The 10,136-nt window shown below is 36.0% G+C and overlaps 1 protein-coding gene and 1 long non-coding RNA gene across 2 annotated transcripts in view; one reads left to right on the plus strand and one right to left on the minus strand.

Moving 5' to 3' along the window:
• The window catches only part of MIPOL1 (mirror-image polydactyly 1), a 189,183-nt gene that overhangs the window by 69,380 nt on the left and 109,667 nt on the right, over window positions 1–10,136 (minus strand). The gene's annotated exons all lie outside the window — the stretch shown is intronic.
• On the plus strand, window positions 818–7,497 carry LOC106888055. The gene is made up of 3 exons (XR_001412027.1): window positions 818–866; window positions 3,882–4,039; window positions 4,187–7,497. It is a non-coding gene; the product is annotated as an uncharacterized LOC106888055 (long non-coding RNA).

A 10,136-nucleotide genomic window follows, 5' to 3' on the forward strand; every position in this document is an offset into this window, starting at 1 on the left:
CTTGAAGCCTTCAAGAAGAAAATGACTGTGAACGTTGCTTCACCTCAGCCAAGGCATATTCTAGGGAACTTTCAAACTACATGTGTGCAGCAAGGGCCTCTGCTGCCTAAATCCCACAGTTGGGATGACTTGTTCAACAAGCTTGTGAAGTGGTCGCAACTGGCACTGTATGCCTGCAGAATTAGCCATCAGCCCCTACTCTAAGAGCAGAAAAACACCCTAGGGTGTGTACTGCGTGGCCGCTGGCATGCTGTCAGAGCTGAAAGCACCTGGACTTTGGTCTTGTGTCTTGCAACAGTCACAGTCTGGTTACACACGGCTTTGTGGACTCACCATCTAATTACAGCAACACCACCCAGCCAAAAAACAGACCTAAAAAGATCTGAATTAACACATGAATCAGACACATTCTGTCTGTTGAGGCCTGTCGTGAACCTCTGCTGCACCGGGGCACAACAAATCTGTCCCAGTAAATTTAATCAAATATATTTCAGTGTCTTGGTATCTACCTTCCTAACAGAACCTACTGTACACAACCTGTAATCAACACACAGTGTGTTTCTTTTTGTATTTTTTTTTTTTTTTAAATAAAACATCTAGAGACAGCCCAATTCCCTGAGAATGCCCAGGCTTCCCTGAGAAGTTGAAGGCTGCTACCTGAAACAAAACTTTTCTGATATCTCATAAAATCTTCGTAAATGTGACAATCAAGCACTCAAGAAAATTCACCTGGCAACAGCTGCATTGCAACAAAGTTACTGCAGCAACAAGTAACGTCACAGTGTTAATAATTGACAAGGAAAGAATGAAAAGGTGAGCAAGGGATAAAGAGGACAAAGAAAAGATTTCAGTATAAACTTCTACTGGTAAGTAATCAATCAAAATTAAGATTGAAAGAGTTGGTATGAACGTTATATTGAAAGCTAAAGTGAGTTTGATATCTTGGAGTGCTGAACGGGGCTTGTAAAACTCCATTTTCTGCAACCTGATTTGCAAAATTTGACAAACAAATCCCCCACTGATTTGAATCTACTTTCATTCAATTCCCCCAAGAAACTAAAGCAAATGCAGGAACAGTGGCTTCTCGTGTTTGCTGTATGCAGGGAAAGCCCTGTGCCATTCCTGGTTCTGCAGGTTAAGGCAGGAATTAGCAATGCCGTGGTAATGAATGAGTTTCTTGATTTACATAATCTAACAGAAGACCACTCCCCTTGGAGGGAGGAACTACATCCTAGAGACACTGTTTAGAAGAAGCTGTTTCAGATGACTAAAATATCAACAGCCTCGGGTGAAATGGACTACTATCTTAATATCCACCACTACTACTGCTGGAGGTCAAAGCAGCAGGAAAAACTTTTGAAAATACAAGTTAAGTATTAAGAAATCAAGATTTGTTTCCTCAAATCATGATTTTTCTGCATTCCATATGATTGACTTTTGACTTTTATATTAAAACTAGAAATTATCACTGTATCATTCATACCAATATAGCTTTCCCCTTTGCCCAGAATTGTGGCAACTGGTAAAATTTAACTGTTTTCTACAAGAGATATTCCCTAAATTTAATTCAATTATCAGAGTTAATAAAATAAATAACGTGCACTAAAAGCAAATACTCCAAAAGAGTGTACTCACAAAATTAAGGAATTGGTTTTTAGTGAAATTGGTAGCCATTCAGTTCATGATTTGTGAAGATACACTGAAGACCCATAATTTCTCAAAGATGGATATCCAGCTACACTACACCCCTTGAGGGGTGTAGAAATAAATTTTAGAAATAAAGTGTTAATTCATGTCAGCTCTTAGGGATATTTTAACAGCAGCTGAATGGAGATGACATCAATAGGCCATGGTTTTTCAAAATATCAAAATCTTCTAGCAAAGAGTTAGTGATAACTTATGAAATGTAAATAATTATAGATGACCTGTAACTGTCAAAAGTATGTCATAGGATTATTTACAGTTCACTGGACTTAGTTACCTGCTTATGCCTTATGCTGCTCCCATTGAAGTCAAAAGTTATCACAGTAAGTTCAGTAGGCATGAGGGGTTTCCTTCTGGTCTAGTCACTAACAAGTTATCACTGTTGGCAAGAAATAATGAGCTTCTTATTTCCTACAAAGATTAATTAATTTTTCAGGCTTCAAGAAAATGATACTTCTACAGTCAAAGAAGCATTATTTAATACTCAGACTGTCTGCTGAGGCTTCATGGTGTGACATAAATTTAAAATACAATTTATTATAAAACTTAGATTTCTTTTTAATTTACTGCACTGTGGTATTCTGAAAAAATCTGAGAACTTTATCCAGCATCAAGGTGATATATAACCTTCCACAGTCTTACTTTTTACATCAACAAGACTGCAGTTGAATTGCCAGTTTCTCTGAAAATAAGCCCTTTTATATAAAACAAAATTTCTGTCTCTTCTAGATAAACTGCTAGCTCAGAATCAGTTATCAGTAATGGTTTTTCAAACTCTAGGAAATGTCTCCTTTGCCTGAGTTACCTCCAAACCCCTTTACTTGTCCTGCTCTCTTAAAAGGTGTTTTTATTTCACACATACATTATTTTTCAGGACTTTTTTTTTGAGTCCTCCTTATATTATATTTTGGGGAACTATTGTCAGGAATAATTGTTTCCTAGTAGCTACAATTATCGTATATAATTATAATAATTTAGCATTTAAGTTGAAATATTTGTTGCTACAAACACTGAAACCAACTGCTGGTATCTACAATAAACTTCACAGCTCAGTAAAAAAACACAGTAAGTAAATATTGATTGACAAATTCAAAGTATATTTGATAATAAAAGTATCTTGCTATTTCATTATTGCTGCACTGAATCAAATTATTATTTTTAAATAATATAAATTTGCAAAAGTTTGTAAAAAAATACAATAATTTAAACTAACCATTCATAATCTTTAGTACATCATAAATGTGTACATCATACACATTTTGCACTTATTATCCCACAGGAAGACCATAAGTAACACTTCTGAGGAACAAAGATTAAATCAAGAATATTGACTAGAAAAATATCCTGTGCCAACATACATTTTAGGAATTTAATTTTATGAACAACATTTTGTTAGGAAGGGAAGTAATGCCTTTACACTTAATATTTTTACATACAAGAAGGGGAAGGACAATGCTAGAGAACCTGTCTCAAGGTTAGCCTAATCTCCTAAACATGTATCTTAAAGAAGTAGATATCATTACCAACTGATTAAGGAAAAAAATAAACATAGCCCTGGATTTCCAGGGAACACGTCTTTACCCTGTTTCATTATAAACAATGAAGGACAAAAGTCAGACAACCTCTTACTGTTCAATGCATTATCAAGCTTTTGACAGAAGCCCATTAAACACACCACATCTTGAGAAGTTCTTGGCTCATTTGAAGCGTAAGGAGCTGCTCTTTGCCAGCCAGAGTCACCCCTGTATCACTGCTATATCCATAACACGTTTTTACTGAGGTGATCTGGGGGACAGGACTACTAGCTCTCACCAGTGACTAATAAAGCAAATCAAGACCTGGTCCAAATTCAGTCACTCAATTCAGAAATGCAACTTTACCACAGTTGAGGCTTGATTTAATATTTATTTTGAAGTACTACAAGTAGAGGAGAAACACGGTATTATGTACAGCTACATGTTAACACTGTATATCTATGGAGGTGTAGGCCACACACACACCCCTAAACCTATCTGTGAGTGTACCTTTCTACACAGACCTATGGGTATAATTACATACACAAACATTACATACAAAGAAATGATGCCACTAATCTCCCCTGCCTTCAGCCCCCTAAGGTTTAAGTGAAGCAAGCACTTCCAAGGAACATTTCACCTACCTTCTGCATTTATTTTTAGGGAAGAAGAACTACCTTGAGGTGAAGTCCCCCTCTTTGTATTGACTATAAATTGAGCCCCAACAACTGGCAGCTAAAGATGGTTGAGTGAACCACTTCCTTGACAGGGCATTAATAAGGTCATGCAGTCAAGTACAGAGATATTAGGAAAAGCCAAAGGTAAGGCTACTGGTAACACGCATCATGATTCTACTTTTAATGATCACTTTTTTTTCCAGACTTCTTTCTAATTGTTTCATGGGCATGAATCAGCCCTGCCCAGTGAAAGAGCCTGTTACGTGTTTATTCCTGTTTCTTTTGTGGCAGCCGTTGGAATGTGACTGCAGTAAGAGAGAAAATGCACCATATTTAATGGAGCTGAGTGCTGCTCAGCAGTTGTGGAATCTTTCTATCCTTTGGCCAAGGCACCCCAGCACGAATTAACTGAAAGTTTTCAGAGGGATTCATAGTAGGTTACCCATTTTCTGACTGCAAGATAAATCCCTCATGTCTAATCTGCAGAAGTACCACGCACTCACAGCTGCAACTGAAGTCAATGGGAGACAGAACATAAATACTATATAACGCCCCCACATCAGAACTCAGAGGAAATTACTGAAGTCTTCAACCACACTGAAAACAATTCAGAGGAAAAGTAAAATGTAAGTGACTATCCACAGTTATCACAAGTGAGAAAGTTTATTTCCAGCATTTTCTACCTGCCATCCATGACTGAAAAGAAGTAGATTTCGATCCATGAAACAGCACATCACAGTGAAAGAAGAGACTGTATGAACAGGACGGCCTACACCACACAAGTAGGAGGCTAATCTTCTCAGTTGGAAACTAGCTGGAGCAGCCAGGATATTAAATCAGCAACACAAGGGGAGGTTATTTGGAAGGCAAATGAGGTACATGCTCAAATTCAGCACCTAACGAGCAAGTTGAACCAATGTGGCAAAGAATATAATGAAAAGAATCTCTTCAATTGTTTATGTATTGATCCTGGGAATCTGGGTAAGCAGCAAGAGGAAACTCTCATTGATGAGAATAAGTTTTATATAACCAGAATTACTGCAACCTGATGGACAACTGGCTTGTTAAAATCTCTGATTAAGAGGAAGGATAAAACAGGCAGTAAGGGAAAAGGAAACCTTAAAAAAACCCACCATGCTGTTATTCCTTTTAGAGTGATCAGTAACACAGGACCACAGCTCCTGAATACTTAGGGGTAAACACATTAACTAACATAACTTAAGAAAGACTTGCTGATTAGCAAATTAACTTGGGCACAGGACAAGTTTTTCTTCTGCATGTATTTATAACCTTTGGAAAGAAAAATAGAGCTACTATAGGCAACTTCAGTTTAGGACATGTATTCCCAGAGTCTTATGTGGACAATTATAAAACAATATTATATGCCTTCAAAACCCATATATCGTTTATAAGCATGAGGTAAACAGTCTCATTATAACACAAGAGATGTTAATCACTGTACTGGAGATCGATAAATACTTAAGTCATACTAAATTGATTTGAAACATGGGAAAAAGCAACCAGAACCTTTACATGCACAGAAACACTCAAATAAGTACACAAAATACTTCTAAACTGGGAGAAAAAATTGGGTGGGTATAAAAAAACTCTGACCTCACAACCAAGTGAAAGTAGAACTTTTTATGTAGAAAGTAAATAGCATAAACCTATGATAAAAAGTCACAAACTACTGGGGAAACAAGTATAAATACATCCTAAAAGGTAGAAGTTCTGAAGTGATGCCAATTGATAAGAGTAGCTAAAAGCATCAGGGAAAAATGCATTGTTGGCAGGACTACAGATAATAAGGGTTTCTTATTATGAGAGGAACAGTGAATGTGTAAGCCCATCCAGTCTGGAATACCTATACCATAAATTGTAATTAAGAAAACCCACCAGGAACATTCAGTATATATGTTGGTGTGTCTTTGGAAAAAACAGGATGATACAGTACAGTTGATGTAGAACTAATAAGCACTTTTCTGTTTAGGAGAAATCAAAGAGGGATAAGTTTTACATTTACAGTTTCATACAAGTTTCACTTCAGGTGTCACACGGTTGTTTGAGAAGATCCTTGTTAATCCATCTTAAAATACTAGCACATTCCCAAAGATTGTAAGAGCAGTAGTAATTTGTCAATATTAAAAAATAAGGACTTGTGGCATTAGAACTGGGCCAAATATGTGAAATCACTGGATTCAATTAATACAGATTTTAATGAAAATATAATTTCTCCCAGTCACTATGCTTTTTGTGTGAAATAGGTCTTGCCAAACAAATCTGATTTCCTTCCTTAATGAGATTAGAAGCGGATGTTGTAGAGATTTGTTAGAATTTGACTCGTCAGACATAACCAACCAAAAAAAAATGTCTCACTACACAGCATCAAGAAAAAAAATTCTTAAGTGGGTTCAGAATGGGGTGACAGTTAAAAAAGCACCAAAACCGAGAGGGAATTGTCACTAGTATTAGAATACTAGTAAGGTTGCACAGGTGTCAGTACCAGGCACTCTGGTATACTCCTAGAATAGGATACTCAACGTATCCTTCAATTACTCAGAACCAGGTGGACACAGCTAGTCATGTTCACAAACAACAGAGAAAGTAAATAAATAATGATGACGAAATAGTGTTCTGGGCCAATTGGTAGCCAGGCATAGTCAAATCAAGCGTATTTTAATAAAACCAAATGCAAAACTCAGTCTAAGAACAGCAAAAACAGGCTACACTTACAGAAAGGGTAACCATATTCTGAAAAGCACCAATGCTAAAGAAGTTTTGGGATGGCAATATAAGGTGACAGTATAATGCTGTGGAAAAACTGGGAAAATGCAATCTTTTGGTGTATACACAATAAAATAGTAATATCTCCACAAAGCAATTAAGGTGATTCTACTTTACATCCAACACTGAGAAACAATGAGTATGTAAGAATGCACGTGCATCTGTGTCCACATTCTAAAAGAAAAGGATGTTAAAAACCCAGAGAAGATGTGGAAAAGAGCCATACTGGTAATGCAAGCACCAGAGAAAAAGGTATGTAGTGATAGGTCTTATTCTGTTCAGATTATGAAAACCCCAGAGGAGATGCCTACTCAGTAGATCTACAGAATTACATGTGCTAATTATGAACAAGGTAAATCAAGTATCAGGAATGGAATAGTTTTGTCTTGCTACTGATTTACCCTGTCCCTCAATAAATGGACAGAAAATACAGGATATGAAAGAATTTTTAATCTAGTTGTATAAGCGTAACTTGAATCACTAGAACAAATTATCAAAGGGAAATGGTGGTCTCCCCACCTCTTGGAATTTTTACATCAGACCTAGATACTTTTCTGGAAAACACGTTTAAACAAACATAAGTTTCTGGGCTAGATACAGGGAAAATTGATGAAATCAATGATCTGTGATATTCAGAAAGCCAATTAAATTACATAAAAATATCTCCTGGTCTTGGCCTTAAATGCCAGGGATTTATGAGTGACAAATATTCTAAAAGGTAAAGTCTTGTATGTTTCAAATAGGCATGCAAAATTTGTGGGTGCTTATGACCTTAATTTCTTCATGCCTTGGTTTCCCTGCGAAGCATGAAGAAAACATTCCTGCAGGAATTCATTAAATCTTTGTTTATTAAACCTTTGGTTTTTATAACGTTGAATACTACAGAAAATCCCCATGATGGTTACTCAAAATTCTGTTTTCAGCGAAAGGTTTGAACAGTATCCAGTAAACAAGGGATTGGCACACATAATGAACAAAGAAGATAAAAAAATATATTGATTGGCTGTTCTCTGGATACTGTGTAGAGCAGGAATGCTGTGAAATAAAGCACACATGATCCTGTAATGAAAAATGTTAACATACTGTTTCAGGGGAAAGGGGAGTAAATGAAGATGCTTGCTTCAGAAATGCCAGTACTGAGGTTAACTCTTGATTAACTGGCTACTTCAGAGCAGCTTTTTGCACATATAGCAAATAACACTGTACAATTGTGCACATACACAATACTCATAATTATCGTCTAAATAACCTGCCTTCCTGAAAGGACACATGTTCTGATGAATAACTTTGCTGAAAGCTTGCCCTATCATGCACTCCTTAAATCCCCTGCAATTTGTCAACTTTGAATGCAATACTTCTCCAGGGGCTACCAATGAGCTTTTCACATCTTGCCCATGTCATCCATTTTCCGCTTGATTAGTGGGGACCTGAAGTAATCTTTCTGCTTCACAGAACAACTAAAGCCAACATACACGAGAATACCAGTATCTTAGGTACAGCTCTTAGCATGGGACAAAGGTCTCTGGGGATGTTCAGGCTCTTGTTGGCCCAATGAAGTGGCTGAGACAGATGAGGAAGAAACAAACATCCAGGCTGAAAAAAGGAAGGATAAGTTAGGAAAACAATGAGGGGAGACAAAAGAAAACATTTTTGAGAATGGGAAACAGAAGAAAGCTGCGTGATGTTGAAGGTATGGTGTAAGATGTGAGAAGAGAGAAGTAATAACTTGTACAGAAACATGGAAGAGAAGAATGCAAAGCTCAATGCTTTTTTCAGAGGTAGATCAAAAGATGGAAGGAGTAGAACATAATATGAGAATAAAGATAGATATTTTTTCACATCTCGTTTTCTTTTATGTAACAAAATTTCTGTGATTTTTTTAATATTTAGCTTTTTTGAACTTTTTTGTTTTGAAGTATTTGCATAAACAACATGCATTTGAACGTTGAAATATTAAACAGATTATTCTTCTAAAGATAAATAAGTGAAATTATTAAGTATCTGAAAATAAGACACACTTCTCTTTGCTTTCATTAAAAATACAAAAAAGTAATTTTTGGTATTTTCTTCCAAGTCAGGTGCACCACTGAATGAATCTTTGACTACAAAAGTGAATGAGTTTACTATGTAAAAATACAGATGCCAGTATCTTTTCAACATCAAATTAATTCAAGTACCATCTTCACTACTCCCCCCAAAACTGTCAGAGATCAGTTGGTGTTTATGCTATTAAAAACTAATGAAAGGTGTAGACTTTAATTTGATAAGTTAAAACCCCTTCAAGGCTTAATGTCATCACTTTAAATGTAGCATAAAAAGAGCAACAGAGAGAAATGATTGAAGCTCTTCACCATGGCTGTACTACTCTTGATAGATTTAAAATTTGCACTTCTGCTACCAGATGCAGTATTTTGATATATAAAAGAAAAAAAAATAAGAAAAAAGTTCATAATGACATTAAAATGTTTGCAATTCATTAGGCAAAATGGTTTCTTTAAAAGACAGTATAAAACCCCAGTAAATTCTTCTGTACCAGCAATACTAACAAAGCCCAATCTGATATTGATCTTCGCTCGCTCAGTCTATTACACTTTCCTCCTCCTACCTTTCCTCGAACTAACAACCTCATATTCCTTCTAATGTCCTCATAAAATTAGCGGATTCTCCCTATATCCTTTATAGCTTTCTATTACAATAGCTTCAGCTCACTTTACTTAACATTTTTGGTACTTCATTTGGACAGTAGTGATATTGTGTTGCACAGCTGTCTCCTGCTAAACAGTAATGGCTACTGATAAAGCTCTTCACTTTTCCTTGAGTGGGACATTAGGAGTTTCATGAAAATTGGAAGCTGAGTAGAAGAAACACTGTTAAGGATCCAAATATTATTCTTCTGTCATATTTGGTTGAAAGTAGTTAAAACCCAGAAGGTGAAAACAAAGGCTGCGTAATCATATATCCCTTATTTTCTTTGGGAAATGAAGCTAAAAAACCATGCTTGCTAGATACTTCATACCAAATCCTTTCTCTTTTTTATCCATATTGAAATTAAAGTACAATCTCACTCACTATTCTCTTGAGAAATCATTTCTATCCAGAAGAGACTGTGATCTAAAGACCACAGAGGCTTCCAGTCACATTGGTACACAGGAAAAGAAAAGAACAGAACAATGAAAGGTCATCAAGAAGATGAAGATTAGCCTCATATTTGCAAACAAGGACATTTTTAAACAGTTGTTTCTTATGTACTGGAACGTGCAACTGCTACAAACTCAGGCATAAATGTGGAGCATACGTGAACCTCCCCACCTATTTTCATTCATGTTGAGAGTCTCTGACTGAAAAGTGAAATAGGCAGATGGTTTTTTGAGTTTTTATGGTCTGTGGAAGACACATAGTTTCTATAAATTAAGTATATATACCTATATATATATATATATATATATATATATATATA

This window comes from Calidris pugnax, unplaced genomic scaffold (genome assembly GCF_001431845.1).
Source record: "Calidris pugnax isolate Ruff unplaced genomic scaffold, ASM143184v1 scaffold56, whole genome shotgun sequence".
Classification (NCBI taxonomy): Eukaryota; Metazoa; Chordata; class Aves; order Charadriiformes; family Scolopacidae; genus Calidris; species Calidris pugnax.